The 25,335-nt window shown below is 41.2% G+C and overlaps 1 protein-coding gene across 7 annotated transcripts in view; it reads left to right on the top strand.

Moving 5' to 3' along the window:
- Positions 1-25,335, top strand: part of FYN (FYN proto-oncogene, Src family tyrosine kinase) — a 206,617-nt gene that overhangs the window by 11,180 nt on the left and 170,102 nt on the right. For 6 of the 7 annotated variants that reach the window (XM_084889889.1, XM_084889885.1, XM_084889888.1 and 3 more), the window contains exon 2: positions 19,054-19,092. The exons of the other annotated variant lie outside the window; for it this stretch is intronic. The gene's annotated coding sequence lies outside the window, so the exon portion shown is untranslated. The remainder of the gene's footprint in view (positions 1-19,053; positions 19,093-25,335) is intronic. 7 annotated transcript variants of the gene reach the window in all.

Genomic DNA, 25,335 nt, shown 5'->3' with positions numbered 1-25,335 from the left:
AAAAAACAAAAATAAAGTGTGTGCACACGCGCACACACACAATTCCTGTTGTTACTCCTATATTTTCTAGATTGAGTGAGGAGGTTTGATCCATGTGAAAATGGATGTGCTGGCTGATACTGGATATTGGTTCTTTTGCCTTGTTCCTTAACCCAATGAATAAGAGAAAGACCAAATTTCTTAACTGGTTATTCAATGCCTCCAACTGTCTCCACATTCTTAGTCATACCTGGCTGACCTCATTCACCATGACATTAACACTTGATTAGGCAGATGTCCATCTACTGTAACATGAATATGAATTATGTGTTCCAGCCTTTGTGTGGTTGTTGTTTTTTTTCCTCTTGGAATTCCCTGGCCCTTCTTTCTCTCGGAATTCTATCCATTTTTCAAGGTCCAGTTGGAAGCCTCTCCTGGTCTTCTCATTCTCCTGCATTGAACATTTGTGTCTCTCAATTACCTCCTGATATGTGATGCCTTATTTTGTTAGTTAATTCCTGGTGTGAGGAATCCGAGCTGTAAAGAAATTCTGTGACTTTCCCATGGTTATACATCCAGTTATTAATTTATTTTAGACTAGAATCTAGGTTTCCTAGAAATTCATATTTATGGCTCCTGTTTTCTTAAGAGACTATTGGCTTCATGCATGCAAAAATATTGTTTGCTGCTCCTGCTTCCTTTGTTTTTTGTTCCCCTATAGTATGTAGCAGGATGTCTTTCATAATGTAGACAGTCAGCAGATGTTTACTCAGACAGGCCCTGGGGCAGGACACTGGAATGTATAGCTGGTTTCCGGCCATCTGTGAGGCTAGGCTGGCATCTCCTCAGATATGGCGCTTCTGTACTTTCCAACCCACAAGATTTAGTTCAGTGATTGTCCTAGACCTGTGGTCGGCAAACTGCGGCTTGTGAGCCACCTGCGGTTCTTTGGCCCCTTGAGTGTGGCTCTTCCACAAAATACCAACGCCTGGGTGAGTCTATTTTGAAGAAGTGGCGTTAGAAGAAGTTTAAGTTTAAAAAATTTGGCTCTCAAAAGAAATTTCAATCGTCGTACTGTTGATATTTGGCTCTGTTGACTAATGAGTTTGCCGACCACGGCCCTAGACTGTTTTAGGACCCATCATTGTATTTCAGAATGGTATATGTTTATTTTTTTTTTTTCAGAATATTGAGCTTTTTGTTAAAAATTTAAGGTGGTCAAGGAAATAGTTACTTCTTTGCCCCGTGCTGTCCAGCTTTCATTAAGATTTTCACTAAAAACAATAGAAAGTCACCAGTGCACAAGAACATCTAAGAGCAGGGTAAATGCAAAATATTTCAAAATCTGGAAAAAACTGGAAGAATACAGTAATGAATGATGGGAAAGGGACCACCATTGTATCCTGGAGGTATGAGAGAAGGCAGGTACTTACCTATTTCTGGACCTCTCAAACTAGCATTTAACTACATTCTTTGGCCATATGAACCCCAGCTTCGGCTGTGGGGAGTGCCTTTCTTTCCATGTGTTATTTCCCTTGGTAGTAGTACCATTTGAAGAATCTCCTTAGCAGGGAAGGGGACGGTACATCATATACTTAAAGTCCTACAAAGTAATTACTTCACACTATGTCCCCTAAAATATCACAGTCTCTATTTATATATCCTTCAAAAGAATGATTGAAAATAAGCCTTATAAAATGTTTTCCATGGTTGAGGGGAGACACTACTCAAGTAACATGTGTAACAAAAAACACAGCAACACAATATGCAGTGTTTGTCAGCTACTCATTAAGGGTCTTCTTACCACCTGGGACTAGCCCTCTGGGGTTTCTCATTAATGGCTTCCCTTGTTACCTAGATGTCAGATTTAATGTATCTGAAAGGTGGAGACCAAGAAGAACACTTTCTGTGGGTATAGACAAATTACTGCAGCCCAGATGGGCAAGGGGTACCATTATGGTCTTTGGAAAGTAGTGGTGAATTGTTTTTTCTTCCTCAGCTATTGACTATCTGTGATTTCAGTGCTTTTCCCACCTTCCTGCCCATTGCCGCAACCACTGCCTTAAGTGTGGGAGATCATATGCTACTGGCAAAATGCTCTTTGCCCTTGGCTGGCATATAAGGTCACCACTTTTTCCAGTTTGTTCACATTCACTCACTTTCGCACACGTCAGCATCAAAATTGGCCATTTTCAGTAGCAAGCTACTAGAAGGCTAGAAGCTCACCTCACTTAATTTGCCTTGTGCTCAGTGTAATACTGAACTGTGTTTTCAGTACTTGTAGAATGAGACGCATCTTGAATAAATTTTCTTCTTGTAGATAATACATTGGGTCCTCTGCACTGATAGATCCTCAGAGTCATGTTTAGAATCTATATTTTGGTTGTGCATAATGTTTTAAGTTCCACCTTATATTACATGTCCTTAGGTTGAAATGCAGTGATCTCAAATCCTAGTCCTATCTTCAAGTTGGGTTCAAAGCATAGATGATGTGCAATATCATACCCTTTTCATACAAGGGAGGTTAACCATATAATTCTCACTGTCTTATAGTCATTATTCAACTGATTCTTGATTTCAGAATGCTAAGAGGTCAAGAATTATGAATGAAAGCCAGTGAGGCATGGCTGGTAAGAACCTATAAGGACTGTGGTGTAAGGAGCAGATGCCTCTGTGGGTGCCAGTAATTCCTGTGAAGTTCTGGTTAGTTTATAGCTGGGTGTGATACCAGGAAGATTGGCACTTGGAAAACTGCAGCCCCAAACATTCTCTGATTGTACCTTGGCCACATGGGGAGAATCCAGTATTCTGGATTCCAAGGCAAGCCCCACTGCCTTCCCTGATTTTACCTCCCCAGATGTGACAGAGTCTGTTCCCAGGGATGAGGCTTCTGGGCCTCTGTCCCCACAATAGCACTCCTGTGCACTTGAGATCCAGAACTGCTACTGTGGCAAGAGTCCTGCTCCGTGTCTCCCTGCAGAACACCTACCTGCACTCTCAGTGTTTCCTGGATGGGCTAGAACATATGGAAATTATCCCCTAAAGAGAATGATGTTGGTAAGGCTTGAAATAAAGGGGATAATGGATGGAAACGAATCAACGAAGAGTTGTTATGGGCAAGATGATGGTGAGTATAGAAGGAGTCTTTGCATTAGTTTCTGTGGCTGTCAAAAAAAATTTCCCCCAACTGGGTAGCTTAAAACAACAACAAAAACTCTCACATCGAAGCCATAAGTCTTGAAATTAAGATACTAGCACGGTTGGTTCCTTCCAGAGGCTCTGAGGGAGACTGCTCCATGCCTCTTCCCGAGCAGCTTCTGGTGGCTATGGCAAATCTGGACTTTCCTTGGCTTGTAGACCAACAATTTCCGCCTCCATCTTCATATGGCATTCTCCTCTTGTAAGGATACAATACATGTCATTGGATTTAGAATCCACCCTACTCACTAGGTTCTAAATTACATTTTTAAAGACCCTTTTCCCAAATAAGGTCACTCCAGATGGACCTTTTTTTGGGGGGGGAGAGGGTGGCATTATCCAATCCATGATAGCCCTCAGAGAGATAAAAATTACCAGCTTGGAGGGAGAAATAACAGAAAGAAAGGTACTTATAGGTTTGAATGCTGAAAGTGCAGGCACAGTACTTTACATGTGTGATTTGTATGTCTGAGATAGATGAAGATACAGTGACATTTTTATGTGAAAAGAAAGAAGTTTGAAGGAGTGGAGTTTCCTAAAACTTTTCAGTAAAATTAGAGGCTAAGCCATCATCTGAGGGCCACAGATTTAGAGATGGGATGGGGGCTTGGAGAATGCAGAAAAACTCCAGAGTAACGAAAATATAGGATGATCTGTTAATAAATGGATAGAAGGTATTGCAGAGAAATTGTGAGGCCCCATTGGAATCTGTAGGTATTTTTTTTTATGGTTCTCTTTAGCCCAGTTTTGTGACTTTGCCTCAAAGTACTTACCATGTTGGAGTGGAAAATCTTACTTTGGGGGTGACCTAGAGTTGAGAATTGGTTTAAATGATCAAGTGAGGAGGATGTTCTAAGAGACTACAGAAAGTATCAATTGAATCAGCTGAAGGTAGGTTCCGGCTGAATAGGGGATTGAGCTGGATGATGGCCAAGGTAAGGAAGGCTCTGCAGTTTTAGGAATCTGATGAGTAAACATAGCAGGTGTGGAGGAGGAGAGACAGAGGTGAGTAGGCCCTAGGAAGAGGGAACCCATAGAATTGGAGAGAACCAAAATGATAGTGCACAGGGTCACTTCCTGTTGAATGGGTTTCTACTTAACAAAACAGAAATTTAGGACCCTAGATACAAAGAATTCAAGAAACTGAAAGGCGTAGGCCCCTTTAGTCCTCGATTTAAATAGGTATAAATGGTTTCTTCCAGAAGAATGTCTTGTTTTATGTGGCACATTTTAAAAATCCCGAATGAGTGTTCTGGGATCTCTGAGACCTTCCATTATGGCCGGCCAATTTGTTGGGGCTAATATTTTTAACTGGTGTTCAATTTACTTTACTTTCCTCCTAATTCTTGTTGCCCTGGGAGTCTCCCTCATGGAGGCTAAGGATTCTATTACTTCAGGGAGAGGATAGACTATAGGCTGGAACAAAGAAGACATTGTTCAGCTGTGGACTTTCAAAACAGGCACTTAAAGCATGTTTCAGAGATCAGAGTTAGCCCAGGCCTTCCTTTCAAAGAGGCAGACTTTGTTAGAAAAAAATTATTCCAAGGAGCCAGATCTCAGAAGGCCTGGCATATATTGTACAGTCAGCCATGCAGGAGGAAGGCTCCAAGAAGCAGGAAATACCTTTCTGGATTGGAGGATGGAGCTTGTAGAGATTTGGATGAAACGAGAGATGAGAAATGAATGGGTGGCTGGGATCTCCCACCTGAGGTGGGTGGAGGATAATCTGCATGCAGCAGCACTTGGACCCTGCAGCCTGTTTGGAACTCTTGAAGGAAAGCACCTTGTGGCAACTAGCCCTGAGATGGTGTCCCCTCATGGTTCCCCGGTGCCTGCATGTGGCCTAGGAGAAATCCTGATGGCACCGTAGGCCTCCTCAGCTAAATGTGGAGGTTGCTGAGAAAGCCAGGTGGGAGAGGCATGGGGTCAGAATGAAGCTGGCACAGAATGGACTGTGTCAGCCTCTGCTGAAGGCGGGCTGGGGTCATGACTGCAGATAGCCACCAGTCCCATCAGCAGAGCCAGGCCAACATTCAAAGACAAAGGGATGGCACCTCCCAAGGAGGCCAGTGGAGGCTTGCAGGGCAGCAGCTGGACCAGGTTCTCCCCCCATCCTGTGGTGGTCTCTAATTTTCCCCTGGGGAAGGATGGAGAGAGAAATGAACACAGCCATGAGAGGCAGCTTGAGATTAATTAAATTTGACTTATTGTCCTGAAGCAGCTAAAATCTTAAATCTGAAGAGAATAAGTTATCTGGAAGTAGCAATATTGGTTTTTTTCTTCGTAAGCAGAAATGCAATGATCATGATCAAGTTGAATTCAACTGTAGAGAAACGAAGTAACATATTTGGTGTATATACAGCTAAGTAGTAAGTGTAAATTTCAAACCTGCCACACTGCATTGGAGCTGTGTTTTAATGGTATGCTGCTGCTGCATACTATTAGTATGCTTTCTTTCTTTGAGTAAGTTGTGGGTTAACATCCCTATGGTTGGTTCATCTTGGAGGAGAAGTGGGGCGATCTGCCCTTTGGAGGAGCAGAGTTGTCCACCAGATATTCCAAAATATAGTGGGGGTTTGGGCTTCCCTTGTTTAGTAAAAGGCAGTTCTTCCGAGTGCCCCAGAAGAAAGGACCTCAGTTGTTATGGAGCCTCAGGTCAGAGGAAAGTATTCGGATTTTAGGCCTTTCTCTAATCAATATCCTGAGATGCTGAAGACAAGCATTTTCACTGGGTGTGACCCTTCAATTCCATGTTTTAAAGGTATCAGGGTGAATACTAGGAACGGCAGCCTCTGACTGTGAGGGGAGAAGCTCTTTATTTTTATTCCATCCTCATGGACTAAATAAAGCATGGGTTTATGAAAGGATTCATTTTCAAGTATAATTCATAAGTAGTTACTAGAACACTCAAATGAAGAGGGAGGGGAACCAGTTAGCTCTTTTCAGTACATTTCATTCCTCTTTGACATTCAGACAGGGATGATATTGCATTTAAGAAGATGTTTTCAACCCTGTTGTTTCTTGAAGTGCCTAGTAATTTTGGAAGAGAAATCTTTAGTCTTGTTTAAAAAAGCATGAGTTTGGTGGGGTGGAGTGAGGAGGATGTTGTCTGTTGGGATACTTACTCTGTATTTTCCTACTAGAAAATTACTGTGATGTTTTGAGCACATCTACTTAAAAGGTAAATACATTTCATATTTCCCTCATCTGTCAGTGGGAACCAACAGAGCTAGAGATGAGGGATAACATTTACTGAAAGGAGCCACTCACTTGTCAGAGGGGAGAGAGGTGAAGAGGCTGGATGAAAGAAGATGAAGGGATTAGCCAAAAAACATACAGAGAGTCCCCCAAAATGTATATACACTTTAACAGCTGATAATTCAATTTTGAAAAAGAAATGTATTTTAATAAACATAACTTTCTAATTATTCAAAGTGTGTGGATACATTTTTTGGGACCCTATATATATGAACTAGAGGCCCAGTGCACGAAATTCATGCGCAGGGGTAGGGAAGTTCCCTCAACCCAGCCTAGATCCTCTCTAATCCGGGACCCCTTGGGGGATGTCCAGGGGATCGGGTCTAAACCAGTAGTCGGGTATCCCTATCATAGTCTGGGACCACTGGCTCCTAACTACTCACCTGCATGCCTGCCTGATCATCACTTACTGCCCCCCTGCTGCTGGCCTGGTCATCACTTACTGCCCCATCCACTGGCCTGGTCACCCCTTACTGCCCCCCATTCCAACCTGGTCGCCCCCCCCCCCCAACTGCCTACCCCCCCCCCCCCGCTGGCCTGGTCGCCCCTTATTGCCCCCCAGCTGGCCTGGTCGCCCCTTACTGCCACCTCAGCCAATTTGGTTCTTTGGTTGCCCCCAACTGCCCCCTCTTGCCAGCCTGGTTGCCCCTAACTGCCCCCCTCACCAGCCTGGTCTCCTTGTACTCTAAACACCACCCCACCCCGCTACCAGCCTGGTGGCCCCACGCAGCCTGCTGCTCAGTCGACCATCTGATTGTTTCGGTCATGGAGGCCCCTGGCTTTTTATATATTAGGATAGCCCATAAACACAGACAACTGTGTGGTGGTGGTCAGAAGAAGGTGGGGGCAATAGGGGCTTGGTGGAAGTGGACAAAGGGGAAGAAAATAGGAATTTCTGTAATAGTGTCAATAATAAAAATTTTAAAAAGTAAAATAATTAAAATTATAGAATTTTTTAAATGTTGATTTATTAACTGACATCATTTTATAGTGTTTATAGGTTTATTTGAAATCTCAAAAATAACATTTCTAAAAATTATAATCATGCCCATATATATTAGAAAAAAAACATTTTAAACATTAAAAAGAACATAAAACTAGTTATTCTTGGTACATACTCACTCAGCTTTTTAGCCATATGTCTCTAATATTCATGTCACTGATTATATATATATATATATATATATATATATATATATATATATACACACACACACACACACACACACACATATATATATTTTATTGATTTTTTACAGAGAGGAAGGGAGAGGGATAGAGAGCTAGAAACATCGATGAGAGAGAAACATCGACCAGCTGCCTCCTGCACACCCCCCACCGAGGATGTGCCTGCAACCAAGGCACATGCCCTTGACTGGAATTGAACCTGGGACCCTTCAGTCCGCAGACCGATGTTCTTTCCACTGAGCCAAACCAGTTTCGGCATCTTTTTTATGAAGTATGTTTTTTATTTTCTCTGAGAGCTGCTTGTAATCTTCAAAGTTGTGTTTTATAGTTAATATTTGAAATTGTTACTATGTTCAGTTGGCATTTATGTATATGTCATAATATTTTTAACTGAGAAGATAGCTCTTTCTACAGATACACTTCAGCTGAAAGCAAGTTCTGCTAAATGGAGTCCTCAGAATAATTTTTTAATATTGAAATTTATAAATATTTTAGCCCAAATATTGTCACAGGTCTTTTATCCCATTCAGAATTCTTATCCTAAGTATTTTTATAAGACAAAACTTATGAAAATAAGTTCCCCTATTGTCCTTTCAATTCTTTTATCCCAATTAGATGACATAAAATCATAGATCTTCATAATTTCACTCCATTCTGGTACAGAATATAAATGTATTTAATTAAAACTAGGAGCAGGAGCACTGCCCTGGCTGGTGAGGTTCAGCTGGTTGGGCATCATCCCATGCACCAAGAGGTTGCAGGTTCGATTCCTGGTCAGGGTACATGCCCCTTGTGGCCTCGATCCTGAGTAGGGGCTTGCAGGAGGCAGCCTATCGATGTATTGCTCTTTTTATCAATGTTTCTCTTTATCTCTCCCTTTCTCTTCCTCATTGTCTAAAACTCAATAAAAACATTAAAAAAAAAAACCCAAAAAAACCAAACTAGGAGCACCGTCAAAAGATCACCACAAGTTGAGATACTCCAAAACATAATACAATTTCAGAATTAGTATTAAATCTTGAACACTACTTGAGTTCTCATAATTGAGTGTGTTCTGTTCCTCCTTTGCTTTCTTTGGGATAAATTTCAATATCTTTCTATTAGCAGCTCTTGTTTTTAATAACTGCTATTGGCTAAAGGCTTTCGAAACAGAAGTGTAGTGTCACTGCTCTGAACAAAGATTTTCAACTGTTTTGGTACAGAACCCATCCAAACTTTATAGAATGCATCTATCATATCATTATGACACACCTACATTGATTCAGACATTTCTCAGACATTTTTAAAACCTGGTTTTTGCTGACAGGCAGCAAAACAGAAGGCATGTACGATAATGCTGAATATTCACAGAACACTATCACAAAAATCTTGTAGCTCAATGTTTCTAACTTGTCAATTTCTCCATCTGTAGTTTATTTTTCATTTGGTAGGATATAACTACTTGTTTGAGTGCAGTTATGAGGTGTTCATATGCCATACCCAATTCCAAGTAACTTTTTTCTCCATAGGTTTTTTGATTTAGTAAGGACAACTGCTTTTTAGCATCACAAAATTTGTATTTTCGTTACCTCCCAAATTTCATCTCTTGTTTTAAACTTTTCACAAGTCACAGTAGCATTCACAACAATAGGAGATGTTTTACCTGTGACAAAATGAACCTCCACAGTTTTTATTTTGCTCTGAGGAAATAGAAAAAAAAAATCAAATGATTATTAGAACTGATTAATTTTTCTTTTTTAAATACCTGCTAATACTAACACAAAGCTGGGATCACTTAACTGTTTGCGAAGTTTTTCCCTTCTGCTAATAAAACCAACACATAAAAGCTATCAGTTCATTTTCCATATAAACACAAAAAACCTGAACTCAAAGATAAGCAGAATCAACCTAGAAAAGCAGCCATTCAATCTAAGAGTCAGGTTTCCTAGAGTGCTGTGTTAGTGAACTCCAAGAATGTGTCATCCTCAGACCCAGTGCTGTTTACAATTACTATTAACATTTGCATAGCTGCTGCTGCTGTTAGAGTATATTGGGTGACTTATGGTTTATGTAGTGAATGATATCACTATGGCGTCCAGGGTAGATAATAAATATCAGCAAGCATTTTGTGCCAGTTAGCATTCATCATCACCTTTCTTGAAAAGCAAATTCAATTTTTCATTAAATATTGCAGAGTAAAATAGTATAATTATCAATAAGTGACAAAAACACTGTAATAGTCACACCATTCTTGAGAAGGCCTGTTTCCCACAAATATTTCATGTAGACCTAACCTGGAACTTTCTGTGATTCCTGTTGGTCCTTCTGCCTCGTTATTTTGGACATCTCGGGCTGCAGCATGGGTCACAGCACAGCTTGCCAGTAGCATCCAGCGGCTGGTCGACTTGACAGTTGGAGGAGTTGGCTGTCCTTAGCTGCTCATGTCCAAGTGCTTTTTGTTTATTGGTGAGCATCCTGTGTGTTGTCCTTGAAAGGTGGTGTTTACTTAAGCCAAGAAGATGGATTGTTGTTGGTCACCTTTCAGACTTAATCACATGTTATGGTGAAAATTCTCTTCTCCTTGCAGTTGTCTCACTCACTGGTAAGACTATCGCAGAAGCTGGAAGTGCATATGCACCAATGTTGGTACATTTTAATGCAACTATTAGTAATACTTGGTTTAAACAATGTAACCTCTGGACAAATGTTTAATCCTACTGGCTGTTGGAACAATAGGTGTAAGCTAGCTAGCACTTTCACAAACAAGCCTAGGCGTAAGGGTCCCCTAGTTAGAGATTACATTTCTCCATCTCCTTTGCACCATCCCTTTTGTCTGGACTATTCTGATAACATTACAGTTCTGCCTTCCTTTACTGTTGATTTCCAGTCACACTCCCACAACAGCTGGGTGAAGCTCTTAAAAATCTATGTGAGGTCACATTCCTGGGTAAAACCTCTCATTGTCTTCCTATGACATAAAGTCCAGCTCCTCGCTGTGGCCCAGAAGGCTTTTCATGCTCCCACCCTTGTCCACCTGCCCCACTAGATTTTAAGCTGGTAAGGGCCTTCTCCTTTGGTTTTCTTTGCCAATATTGCACATGAGAGCCGCTCAGTATATTTTCTCAAAAGAATGAGCATGGTTTACTTCGAATAGATGAAAGGAAAAAAAAAAAGAAAAAAAAAAAAAGGAAGTGTTGCCGAAATCGGTTTGGCTCAGTAGATAGAGCCTTGGTCGGCGGACTGAAGGGTCCCAGGTTCAATTCCAGTCAAGGGGCATGTACATTGGTTGTGGGCACATCCCTGGTGGGGGGTGTGCAGGAGGCAACTGGTCGATGTTTCTCTCTCATTGATGTTTCTAGCTCTTTATCCCTCTCCCTTCCTCTCTGAAAAAAAAAAAAAAAATCAATAATGTATATATATTTTTAAAAAAGGAACTGTCTTGCTAATCTATGGCAATAAGGAAATTCAAATCTAAATCTCTATGTCCCAAGTATCATTTCTATCTTTTATAACAAAGTTAGACAGCAGAATGTATCAGGATTAAATCCTCCCCCAATTATGGAGGTGTCAAGCCTACAAACCATTCTGATTCTGTAGTCTCCCAGCCCCTCCCTATGGGGGGTGGGGGGGAGGGGAGAGGAATGGGAATTTTAGGGAGTCTATTGTTTTCCCTAATGGCAGAGATTAGGTACCACTTGGCGTACAGGAGGAGGAAAATGCTTCTCTGATTGATGTGGGCAAAACTGGGAATATGATATTGGTGGTAGAGGAATACTTACTATGAAGTCAAGATTTTGTGATCTTGTGTTCTCACACAACTGCTTTCTGTTGGATCTCTTTTTTTAAAAACATACCACTGTTCAGTTTTATCATGAATGCCTTTCCAAGGACAGTAAATGGTTTCACACACTGTAACATCGTTTCCATGGCAACTAATGTATTTTAGCAAAGAGAGGCTGTGCTAGAAGTAGGCTAAAAAGGACAAATACGGAAATGGCACAGTATAAAATGTGGGGCAATGTGTGTTATAGTAAAGATTTTTTTCTCTTTTTTTTTCTTACTTCTTGTTTAGGGAAAACCTGTGTTATTAGATCTTGGCTTCTTATCGCTTACTAATAAAATTTTTACTGCACCTCACACTGTCCAGTATTTTGCAGACAAGATTCCTTCAGTCGGTACTCATATTTGTTTGTTTGCTTTAACAGGATGTATTCCATCAACATACAAACATTTGTAATTCCATCAATTTTTACAATACATCATCTTCACCTTCATTGCATTCTCTTCCGGCAGCCACCCCACTTCCCTGCTGCCCTCTGTGGCAGTGCTTCCTGAGAGGTATTGTCGATGTTACCTGTCTCTACACAGCGTTTGTTTTAAAAAACCAGCGCTGTTCCAGCCAGGCTTTCGCCCCACCACTTGAACCAGTTGGTCACACCCTCATCCTCTAAGGATATTACAGTTTTCCTCTTTGTTTATTTAGAAGCTAACATGCCTAAGTACATATTTCAAATAATTCTACCAAATGTCAAGTTCATGTATGAACATTTATATAAATCCTGGTTTAAAAAAAAGGGGGGTGGGGTCAGATCATGTTATGCTGCTTTATGCATCTGAATGTACTTAGATTATTTTGTTATATGATAATAAAACCCCTTCTGTGCTCTTAATAAACCCTGAGTGGAGGGCAGATAGCAGTCAATGTCCTATTTAAAAGGAAGAGAAACCATGGAATAGATCTTATAAAATAGTAGCAAACCAGTCAGTCTACGGGGTGGATAATACCCTCATTTATGTTTGTTTGGGCCACATGGTGCATTTAAAAAACTGTGAACTAGAATTGATTTTGTATAAAAACTGATATTTCTAGCTTCTCTTGAAAATATTGGAAGATGTGGCAAAATTAAGCCTGTATTCTCTCCTGACAACAGCCTACCCAAGCAGCATAGTAGCTGTCTTCTTGCGATGGGGAGGACCATCAGCTCCATCGTTTATTCTACCTGCTGGCCTGGCCCTGTGGGTGCTTTAATATCTCCCTTGCTTCACCCCCTTCCCTCCACTCATTCGCAGAGCAAATAAATGGCTAGGGTTGGAACTTGGTTTCCAAACCAACTGCTCCCTTCCTGGCTGTGGACACAGAATTTCTAAGTCAGTGGTGAGAATTTATAGTTCAGGGGTGAGAGGCACCCTTAGGTGGTAGAGCCTCTGTTTTGCACTTTGCTAATAGCAAAAGATTGTGCAGTTAATCGATGGGGTACCTTGTCATATTTGGGGTGCCTCCCACTCTTGTTTGCTTTGCTTCTATCAGAAGTCAATTTGTATGTGCTGCCTGCTGTGATGTGCAAGATGGGGGGACTGCAAGCAAGTGTGACCACTTGTTTGCACATAAAAAACTGGCCAGCAGGGGAAAGCTCCAGTGTACTAGGGGGTGCAGATTTTCAATGAGCATATATTACCTTTCCAGTGAAATAAGTGAATATTTACAGAAAAGAAGCAAAAACAAGGTGGTAGGACAACGTTTATACGACATTGTCTGAGCCAGTGATGTCCTCCCAGTGTGGGAGCCTCGGGATGTTCCTGGTCATCCTTGCTGGCCCCTTCTAGATTAGAACCTTTCCTGGGAATTCCCTTGGCACCATGTCCATGTGCCAAAGATTCCGTTGGGTGGCATCGACTTGCTACCAACTTTGTCACTGCTCTGGGCCTCGCCCCATTTTGAGTGTGCACTTATCACTCACTACACCGTTACCAGGGGCGTGTGAGATGGGATGAGAGGTTTCAGTGCTGCCATCTCGAGCCCTGTTAGAAGGTTCGTCTGTGCAGGGGGGAGATGGGTTAGGGACACAGGATAATGAGCTAGTCTAGGCCCAGAAGGAATGGCTAGAGGAAAATGCATTTTTCCTAGGGAAACAGGGCAACAAAGGGCCTTGTCTGAGCTGGGTCCTGTCTCTGAGGCCTGCCCCAACCGTCAGACACACAGGAGATTGTGGCGATCCTGAGCGTGGATGGCCCCCATACACTGTCTGTGCAGCTGTGGAGGCATCTGGGAGGCCACTGTGAGAATGGGCCTGTTCCTGGGCTTCAGGCTGGGAGCCAGGGGCCACCCCGCGCCAGAGAACATTGAGGAGCGTCTGTGTTCACGCTGTGTGTATCCCAGCGTTCTTTGGAATGGTGGCAGAGTCTGGCCCTGCCTGGTCTTTTTTGTGCCTTAGGTCCTACGTTAAGAATAACTGAAAGAACACTGCCCGCGTTGACACCCTTTATATAGAAGTTGCTATCAAATGACTATTTTATCCTCAGTCACCACCACATCATGCCACGTCCAGTTCTGAGGTTCTCACTTTAATTTTGATTGAATAGAGCCATGATCGTTGGAGCAGAAAGAAGCCTTTCAGATGTGACTGTGTGAGGACGTGTCTACTAATGTGCGGATGTTTTTTTGCAGGTCAATGTCTATGAATATTTTAAATCTTTCGCAAGTAGTGAAAAGGGTTGAATTGGGAATAGAGAAGATCTGTGGCAAGTGAAACGGACACCTCATTTCTCTCTCAGTCTTTCCTTCCTTAAAACAATTAAACAAAATTCAAGCCGTGATTCTACTCTTGGATTCATCATGGCCCCCTTCAGTCTCCTTCATCACATATGAGACGTGACTGTGACTCTAACCTATTGAACCTCAGTTTCTCAGTCACATTTTTAAAATAAAACAGGAAACACTGGAGAATATTAAAAACACTATAACAGCAGACTCTCCAGATTGGATCATCGTTGTCTAATTCTATCTAAAGACACAGGACTAAATTGAAAGAAAAGATTGTCTTCTGGTTATGGATATGCTGTGTGTGATTTGTGGGTATACCCTTTCTTCCCAACATGCACCCCTCCTCCTACGTGCAGGAGTGAATGGGGTGGGCATGGTTTAGTACAGTTTTACTCCTTTCTTTTCTGTCAGTCATTTCTTCATTATTCTCTGTCACAGCCCCTCATCCCCCTCACCCCTCCGCCAGCAGAGATGGCACCAGTTGTGTGGAGGCACAGTGCTCAGTGTATGTGTCTGGCCACAGATGGGCTGGCATTCGAGCAGGGGCGACAGTGAAACAGATAGTGAATAAAGTGCTGTAAGAACAGAGGAGAGGAGATCTAGTTCTGCATAGAAGTGAGGCCAAAGGAAACAAGAGTGAAAAGGTGGTTTCTGTCCTGGATTCTGAAGACCAATTAGGAGAAAATTCTACTTACCCAGCAGGGTTAGTGAGCCTGACATGATGATGCTAAGTCCAGGAGTATGCTGGGGCTGCATCTATTTTTCTGCCTCTTCCTGGGGTAGAGGCAGGTTGAAAATACCTGGTCAGAGGTAGCAAAAATGTTTACCTATCTGGTTTACTTCTTAGCTGACATATTCCGCCTCTTATGATCTGGTCTCTACCTTAGTTTATAGCCTTTCTCTCACCATCCTGACTCCATCCTGTTAGCGGTCTCTCAATCCGGTAGCATTACCAAGCCTCTTGCCATTCTCTGAACATGTGGCCGACACCTCTTTCACAATCTCTTTATCCCTTTGCCTGCCCTGACCAGGTATAAGGTGCTTTTGGTAGGAACCTATTGGAGATGTCCCCTAGGCATTTGGAAATATGAGAGTGGTGGAGGTTGGAGGGATGATCATATCAAGAGAGAGCTCAAAGTTGAGGGCTTCTCAGTTTTATTTTCAGGTTTTTCTCTAAAAAATAAGAAAACTTTTTCTCTAAAATAAAAATAAAAATCCTCCACAGATGGAGGATTTGATGTGATCTAAATAGGAGTACAGTAGCCCCCCTTTATCTTTAGGGGATACATTCCAAGAGCCCCAATGGATGTCAGAACCACCCCATATACCCTGAGTGGCCAGATTATTATGATCTGTGAATGCATAATAATCTGGTCACTCAGTGTGTATCCTATATAATAAAAGGCTGATATGCAAATTGTCCCCTCTACCAGGAGTTCGACCAGCAGGTAGGCCAGCCAACCGCCCATGTCCCCTCCCCCTGGCCAGGCTGGCCAGACCCACCCATACATGAATTCATGCACCGGGCCTCTAAATACACCCCCTCTCCTCGGCCCCCGCCCCCCCCCCCCCACACACACACACACTGAGTGGCCAGATTATTATACATTCAGAGATCATAATAATCTGGTCACTCAGTGTATGCTGTTTCCTCTATACATGCCACACTTTACATCTTCTTTTTGACATATCTGAATTGCCACTACTCTTGCGCTTTGGGGTCATTATTAAGTAAAATAAGGGTTACTTGAATATAAGCACTATCGATCTAATAACAGATCACGACTAAGTGACAAACAGACGGGGAATGTACATAGCAAGGAAATGCTGGACAAAGAGATGGTTCACATCTTAGGCTAGACAGAGCAAGATTTCATAGGCTTCTCAGAATGATGCCCATTTTAAAACATGAATTGTGTTGTTGTTTTCTGTAATGTTTTCATCTAGTATTTCAGGACTGGACACAATTGCAACCTCAGAAAGTGAAACCGTGGATAGGGGGGAACTTCAGTAGTTCTTTTTTGGCCAGGCCTTGTCCTTTGGCACCTATTCCTGCAGTGGATCACAAATCTGTAACTTTTATGCATCAGCTTTTAACTTGAGGAATTTGTCACTCCAGTTCTGTTTCTCAAGCAAAACATCAGCACCACATCAGAGAAAAAAATAAACGCATGGAAAATGCACACAATCCCACAATTGATTACATAGTCAACTATTTTAAATGTCTGTATAACTAAATATGCACATCCATACCTGTACACACACACACACACACACACACACACACACACACACACGGAGGAGGCTTATCTTGCCTTAAGCTTTAGAAACTTAAACTTGAATATTCTGACCATCTAAATTTCAAATAAAGATAGAGGACTAATTGGTCAGTTTAAAAAATACATTTTTTTATTTATTTAAAATATATTTTATTGATTTTTTACAGAGAGGAAGGGAAAGGGATAAAGAGTCAGAAACATCGATGGGAGAGAAACATCAATCAGCTGCCTCCTGCACACCTCCCACAGGGTGTGCCTGCAACCAAGGCACATGCCCTTGACCGGATCAAACTCAGGACCCTTCAGTCTGCAGGCAATGCTCTATCCACTAAGCCAAACCAGTTAGGACTGTAAGAGTCATTTAAATATACCTCTTTTCACTTGAAACACTTCATGACCAAAATTTATTTATTCCCAACTTTTCAGAAACACAACCTTTATTTAAGAAAGATATACCTGGTTTTTAAAACAAATGCCACTCTTCATTCTATATGAGGTTGTCATATATGAATTTTACTTTTACACAATTCTGTTTCTTCCATCCCTACCCTCTTTGAAACAATGGAGCCAGTGCCTAAAAATATCTAAGGTCCCATGTGCTTGCTGGGAGTCTGGAAGTTAAAGCTGTGACATCCTTCTGGTTTATGGCTGCATAATGATGTGTATATATATATATATATATATATATATATATATATATATTGTTTTTGTTAATTAATTCCATCTGTTTAGTAAGCCAGAAACAAAAATAAAATGATGCTGTTTATACATATATGGGTAAGATTCCTTGTGCAGTGGTGAGCCAATAGCTCCAAATGGTTTTCTAGTTTTCCTTTTGTTACTGCTTGCTAAAGTGCCGTGAAGTGAAGGCTCATGCTTTCACAGCCTCTTGTTGAATTGGGCATCCGTGCATGAGAGATGTTAAGTTTCACCAGTACTTTGGAAAAGGGTAATGATTCTCCAGCTGCTCTTTCTGTGGCCAGTGAAGAAATATTTCACGTCACAAATAGAAAATTTTTTGTTCTACACATCAGAATGACAACCTTCCTAAACCTCCATGGAAGTATGCAAGAATGGAAGTCAGACTTTCTCTGTATATCTGTTCCCTTTGGAGAAAAGTTCTCATAGTACTGTGTTACTCTTTTCTAGTTATCAGGAGACCAGTTAATATTTCTGGACAGAGAGAATTCCCATTTTTTTTATAGCTTGGCAACATCTAGTTCTCAGTGGGTTAGCCAGGAGAAAAGGCATATATTGCCCGGTGACATCTCCTTGGTTAGGACAGGACAGCGTGTCTCAGGAGCAATAAAGAGATGGAGTGACACGGGTTGCTAAGGTACAGGCTGTCATGGCATGCTCATTAGCACATTCTCTCACTCCAGCCTCTTTGCTAGTTCTCTTGCACGTCTGCAGTGAGTTCATGATCTGAATGCCCATCTGCAAAAGACAATATATGAGTTTTTAATTCTCTTCCCCATGGTCATTTTTTCCCCTACACTCTGAGTCATCTTTGATTAAACAAAACAAAGATGCTACTGTTAATTATGCATCCTTTGAAACAGCACAAAAATTCTCTTTTGAATATGTGTGGGGATGCTTTTGATGGAGATAGTAATTTATGCTGGGGGCTATTGAAACCATGGACCAAGAAGAAAGAAGCTAAGAATCAGATTGAGCAGTTTGAATCTCTACTAAGACAGGAAAAATTGCTTCTGTTTTCTTTCCTGTTTTTCAGATTCCTCAAACCTTTCACTTTCTTCCCTAAACATATTATTGTCAACACCATTCCATTCAACCTTTTTTATTGTTCTCTTTAGACATCTTATTAATACTGACATTTTTGTTTAAACAGCTAAAATTGCAAATAATAAATGAGGCACTATACTTTTGGCAGGTTGTAGACAGAGTGTATGAGCAAACTGGAAATCTGCCATTCCCCTGCGAGCACTTTAAAGATTAATGTGAAGTGGGCATGGGTTCCGTCAGAATTAGCACTCAGCCTTGCCAGGGCCTTGGCACGAGGTTCTAAGGTAATCCTGGGTCTAGCATTCCATGGCAAGTTGGTACAGGCTGGTGAGTTGGCAAGTCTCCCAGAGAGGGGAGCCCCAGCTAATGAGAAATGGGGGTCATCTCAAGAAGGTTGTTTTGACAGTGGGGCCCACCCACAGTCAGACAGGAAGTGAGACAGACATGTACTGGGGGTTGGGAGAAATTTAAGCCAAGAGGTACATTGAACAAAACCACAGAAAATTCAAAAACTCACTTTTAGAGTGTCCCAACTATGGAGGACTTGTAGATACTCTGAAGAAGGGGTGTGTGTGTGTGTGTGTGTGTGTGTGTGTGTGTGTGTATGTACTCATTTAAGACCTCCATTCTTATCTTTCCTGGCTTTTGAAAGTTAAAATCTAATGCTAGCTTCTTTCGGTGGTACAAGGCGGGTTCTTTGCAGTTTCAGGCAGGTGTTTGTGGCAACTATGACTTTGCAACAATTGTGTGAACAAGAAAAAAATTGTGGGCAAAATGATTTTCTGTAGCAAATGGAAATTTTATGGTGGTGTTTTGTGGGTGGTTTAACAGGCAAAGTGCTCAGTTCTCTTTTGATGTCTTTTTTTTTTCTTTCTTCTTCTACAGTTTTTTGAAGAAGCAGGATGCTGATCTAGACTGGAAAAAGTAAGTTGTTAAGTTTCACACTGAGAGTATAATACGTACCTTATAAATTAAAAAGGGTTTCCAATTGGAACCTAAGACTTGGTCCACTTTGAACTTGGGATTGTGACTGAGTCTATAGGTTTCTAAGAGAGAGGTAGAGTTGGAGATGGAGCTAATATATGAAATAACAAGTCTTAGCTTACTTAGGTGAACCTACTCTTTTCCCCTTTCCCAAAGTTGAGTTGTAATACTCAATTTTGATAAGTATGAGGACATATGTTTTAGCTACATGATATGTCTCTTCACCCTAGAAATAGAATGGAACAGTTGTCCTGTGCCTGATGAGCCTTCAGGGTTGGTGTGGGATGGGTAGCACTCTTCTTCAAACTGGTTAAGGGAAGTCCTCTTTAGTCCATTCATTGTTGTTTTCTTCAACCCCAGATGGCTACTGCTTACCTCTGTCCCTACTTGCACCTTTGAATTAAAAGCACTCACCTGGAGGGCGTGACTCAGTGGTTGAGCATGAACTAGGAGGTCACAGTTCGATTTCAGATTGGAGCATATGCCAAAGTTGCAGGCTTAATCCCCAGTGTAGGGTGTGCAGGAGGTAGCCAATCAATGATTCTCTCTCATCATTGATGTTTCTATCTCTCCTTCCCCATCTCTTCCTCTCTGAAAACAACTAAAAATATATTTAAAAAAGAAAAATAAATAAAAGCACTGTGTCAGAGGTTATCTTTCATTCACTGACCATTTTTTGGTGCTCACTGGTGTTGGATACCATGCTGAGACTTTATTAGAAAGGAATGACTGTGACAGATGAGTACTCAGGTAATTATTATACAGTGTGTTAGGCTGTGCAGAAGGGGCTCTGGAAGCTCAGACTGAGGGCCGGGCTATCTAGAAAAGCTCTTTGGTGGAGAGAATGTATGAAAGAACCATATATGCATTCATTCTGTGAACATTTGCCATCTTCTCTGCTTGTACTTCTCTCTCATCTTTCAGGTGCTTTGGGTTCCCATAAAAGGCAGGATTTAAGACTCACTAGCCATCTATAGAATCCTTTTTTGCCTGAAGCTCCACTGCCCAGTTCTGTTGCCTTGAGTGTAATTTATCAGCAGTTCTGAGTTCATTCCTTGATTTTCTGGCCACTCAGGGGCAGCCACTTCATCATCTGAGGGTTATTTCTTGGGGTTATTTCTCATTTTGAATTTGGTTGGAAGAGAGATGCTTCTCCCCGAACCTGCACTATTCCATTGCAGACATTCTGCCTTTAAGTTGAGGAAGTGTACTATTTGAAAATTCCTTCTAGAACAATTATGAGCATTTCTTGACCTTTGACTCATGCAACCCCCTAGCTCCTGCAGAATGGTCTGTGATCTACTTCAGTCATGTAGCTCAAACAAACCAAGGAGACTCAGAAAAAGAAAAAGTCTCTAGTCAAAGCCAGGCAGAGGGGAGTCTTTTTAGAATCCCTGTACACTGAGGTTTTGGCTGTGGAAGCCCAGGTTGGCAAAGGCACTGCGTCTGGGGAAAGAGGAATAAGCATTGTGTCTCTCTTGGGTCAGGTCAGACTCACAGCAGACTGGAGCTTTTGGGTGTCAGGAGCCACCTCAGGTTGGAGTAGCACAGAACAGCCGGAATCTCTGATGGAGCAGTCCAGGAAATCCCTGATGCAGCTCTAGGCTGCAGGGTGTGCCATGCCTGGTGCAGCTCAGGCTGAGGTGAATCCTGTAACCATGAGCGGGGGAGGTCCAATTTATGCAGGAGGCGGGCCCATTACCTTGTATTCCCTGTACAACCCAATGCTTGGCAGACAGGAACACTCAGTAAATGGGGTGGGAAGCCCTGAGTGGAATTAATTAAATTCTTTAGCTCTGCTGTTCACTTGCTCTGAGACCTTATGCAAATCTTTCCTCTTCTCTGGGCCTCGTTTTTCTCATGAGTAAAGTGGTCTCTTTTCCAGGACCAAGTAAAGATCTTCATTTTTTAACTTAAAAACACAAACCACACATATTTTTTGGTTTTTCTGATTTGGACTTTGTGCCAAAAAGGAAAAAGGACCGTTAGCCACCAATCTGAAGAATGCTTAGTAAGGCCCACCACAGGTTGGGAACTCCTTGAAGGCACAGGCTTGTGGTTTGTACCTGGAGGTACAGTGAGTGTCTTATGGGGGAATGAGCTGTGTGACCCCCCCTGTCTGTGGGTTGTGTGTTTGTAAGTATTGAGGGAATTCAGAGTGAGAGAAGCTAAAAATGGGGTGGGAAATGCTTCTTGGACTGTGTGAATTTGAACTGCCTCTGAAGGGCTCTGCTTACACCCTCTCAGTAGAGTGGTTAACTGCCCTTTGGGAGTTTGCTGTTTTAAAAGCTCTAATTCAAAAGCTCCAATTCCATAATATTTTTCTAATATTGGTAATACTGTTGAGCACAGATGTATCAACTGGTTCTTTTTTCTCTGTTTATATATCTGCCATTGTACAACTGAATGATGACAATTGGCCAATCCAAGTGAAAAAAGTCACAGAAGTCATAGTGTGTATTTTTTTAAAATATATTTTATTGATTTTTTTTGCCCCCCTCCCTCCCATACATACCCTCCGTCCCCAGAGTTTTATGTCCATTGGTTGTACTTATATGCATGTATACAAGTCCTTCGGTTGATCAATTATAGTTTGTATTTTTTAATGAAATTTTGAATTTTCTCTTTCAGTTGAATATTTTTGTAAAGACAGAACTGAATGGAAAGTTGGCTTTATTTTGACATGCCAAAGTCAAACATAAATCATAAATTCTGTAATTATTAATTATTGTCTATAGTTTATTGGACTTCCACTACATACTGAGTACTTTATATGTGGCACACTTGACCGTTGTAATAACCTTGTTAGGGAACCATGTCCCTTACCGTTAGTTGCTCAAGGCACCATAATAGCAGAAGTAAGACTTCTATTTCCCATATCCTGCCTTACCTTGGAATTGCTATAATATTTGAGACAATATTTCTATAATCTTTTTTTAAAAGTTTCATGAGTAAGTAATTAAAAAAGCAATGTTACTTGCTAGAGAGGACTTCCTTGACATGCTCTCTCCCAACCTGCATGGAGTTGCCCTACCACCTTGCACTTATTAACTATCATTGTTGTATAGTTGTTTGTACAATAACTGTGAATTATCTGTGTTCTCTATTGAACTGTAAGCTTGGTTAGGACTAAATCCTTACATGTGCTAAGCATAGTGCCTGGCTTTTAGCCTTCCTCTTAAAAGGTTGACTTGAGGCATGAATGAATGGCACCTGACCAAATTAAAGGGTAATGGGAGCCAATGAAAGCAAGTATGGTAGGTGGCAAAGTAAAAAATATTATTTTGTATGCTAGATATCATGTTTCTCTTTTCCATCCATGGGTTTTATCTGTGGAAACTATGCTTGTTAATAGCATTTTATGATGATAAGACAATCATTCCTTGGCTTTCTCTCCAAAAATACAAAGTTTCAAGCAGACAAATGAATGGATAATTCTTTAAAATGAACGAATCTGGGTAAGCAAAGAGAATCTGAAGATAAAGGAGGGAGGACTGTAAAAGCACAAAGGAAATATTAAAGCTTTCTTTTTGCACAGAATCTTCTAGAATTGTTGAGAGGTACACTTCTGAGTATGATTTCCATAAATCAGATTTAAATATATAAAATTTATCTTCTAAAAGTAAAACTCATACTTAACTGAATTTAAAGAATATGTAATTAGGTTATGTCAGAGGAACAAAAATGCATTTTTTAAAGTAAAACTGGTTAAATTGAATCATCCTGTTTAGTAATTTAAATCATAATTTAAATGGATTTGATTAAAATAATATCTACTTTGGTCATAACTACTCTCAAAGGGCTGAGGAGAGACATTTGGTTTTCATGTATTATACATGGCCTAGGTTTTATGTATTTATACATGGACTAAAGTATTTTGGCCCAGGCTGGTGTGCTCAGTGGTTGAGCATCGACCTATGAACCAGGAGGTCACCGTTTGATTCCCAATCAGGGCACATGTCTGGGTTGCAAGCTCTATTCCCAGTGTGGGGCATGCAGAAGTCAGCAGATCTATGATTCTCTCTCATCATTGATGTTTCTAACTCTCTTTCCCTCTCCCTTCCTCTCTGAAATCAACAAAAAAATTTTTTTTAAGAATTTTGGCACCTGCCCTGAGAGAGGCCCCATCATTTCTGTAGTTTGAGTGAGGCTAAGAATTCCTTTGTTGCTATTCCAACTGTTTGCAAGATTTAGATAGTTGCCGTCAGGCCACAACTATGGCCACAAATGCTACTGTCTATTTGATAGACACATGCCTTCCCAAATAAAAATAGTCACTCAAATAGAAAAACAAATAGAAAAATCATTTCTTGCTTTAGAGATGTTTTTTCTGTGAGTTTCTTGAAATGTGTTAGTCTGTAAATGTAGAATGTATGTGGAAGTTGCTCAGTTTACAATGTTTATTTTGTTTTAATAAAGTCCCAAGAGAAACAATAAAAATATATTGGATTCTTATTGTGGGAGTAATAGTCTTATAAAGACAAAATCTGGTTTTAAACAGTTGAGACTTCAATTTGAGACTGCGTCTGGAATCAAGTTTTAAAGCCATGGGTACATGATTCCTACACAGCCGGTTAGAGGTATAAAAATTAATTCATACAAGATTTTCCCGAGTGGGAAGGAATAGGATTTCCAGGAATCAGAAGGTCAGCAGTGCTTACCTGTGTCCAAAGGCTTGAGAATGCTGGTCACTTGGTAGACATAGGGCTGTGGCTAGGTGGGTATGTGATGGCAGCATCTCAGAGTGTGTTAGTTGTTCTATGGAGTTAAGAGGGAGAGTAAGAGGAGTAAGGAAAGGCCCTGGTCGGTGTGGCCCAGTTGGTTGGGGATCTTCTGGTGCACCAAAAGGTTGCTGGTTTGATTTCCCGTCAGGTCACATACCAGAGTTGTGGGCTGTATCCCTATTGTGTTTCCCCGAAAATAAGACATCCTCCGAAAATAAGACCTAGCGCATGGAAAGATAAGGCACCCCCTGAAAATAAGACCTAGCACAACTTTGGGAGAAAAATTAATATAAGAAAAAACTGTCTTATTTTCGGGGAAACAGGGTAGTAGGGGGAGTGCCAGAGGCAGGCAGTCTATGTTTCTCTCTCTCATTAATGTTTCTGTCTCTCCCTCTCCTTCCTCTCTCTAAAATTCCATAAAAATACTTATTTTTTAAAAAGAGGAGGAAGGAAAAAACAGCATAGGTCAAACTCTCTACCATCTGTAGAAGCCATTGCTTCCTAAATGGAGGGGAGGGCTTACCAGTACTTGTGGGGACTGGAGAGGGCTACTCCTATGCACACATGGGAGTTGAATTCTTCTGATGTTCATGCATAGGGCTGCTAGCCCCAGTGCCCATGAGATACTAAGTTTAGCCCCAGAGCCTATAGGATGCCAAGTCAGCTTCCATTTTTCATGTCCACTGCCCCAACCTTACACACAGATTGGCCCAGGAAAGACCAGCCTCTGTCACTAGGTAATTAGTGAGTGAAGGCCATGCTTCACACAGCCTGCTTCCCTAGTGACTGGGGGTCAGGGAAAGGAATGGCTTTGGGTTAGGGGACAGTGTTTAGGAAGGAAGAACTTGCTTAGAATTCTGTTTTAAACTGACGGGCAAACATTTTTAGTCTTGGACCCAAAATAGTTGTTATGCATCATCCATAATAACTGACCAACTTTCTTTTACATAAATCTCTAGATTGTAAAATTAAGTGCTACTGTCCAAGAAGAAAGAACTTGCCCTTCTGCCAATTCAGATTTCTAAGATAATCAAAGATATTTTTTGCTAGACATTACAAACTCAGGGAGATATTTATGACCCTTTGGAAGAGCTACAGATAACAGTATTTACTTGTCATCTGAGTAAAGAATTGAAAAATTTTGATGACTTACATTGTCTGGGATGCAGAAAGGTTAAATCTTTCGTTTCTCAAACATTAATGAATAGCTATAGGCCAACTACTGTTTTACTCCAGCGGTCACCAACCTTTCGGAACTCACAGACCACCGGTTGCCGACCACTGTTACTAGTCCACATGCTATCTTACTCAGTTGCACTATTTTATAAGTGAGGAAAGTAAAGTCCAACAGAAGTTAAATGATTTGCCCAAAAACTTACATCTAGGAAGTGGCAAGTTCCAAAAGTAAGCCTGGGACCTGGCACTTCCTTCTCTTTCCACTCCAGGGTGAATGTTCTCT

Source organism: Pipistrellus hanaki, assembly GCF_964339955.1.
Source record: "Pipistrellus hanaki genome assembly, chromosome: 7".
Classification (NCBI taxonomy): Eukaryota; Metazoa; Chordata; class Mammalia; order Chiroptera; family Vespertilionidae; genus Pipistrellus; species Pipistrellus hanaki.
Note: the sequence above shows the minus strand (reverse complement) of the source record. Positions and strands in the feature narration are given on the sequence as shown.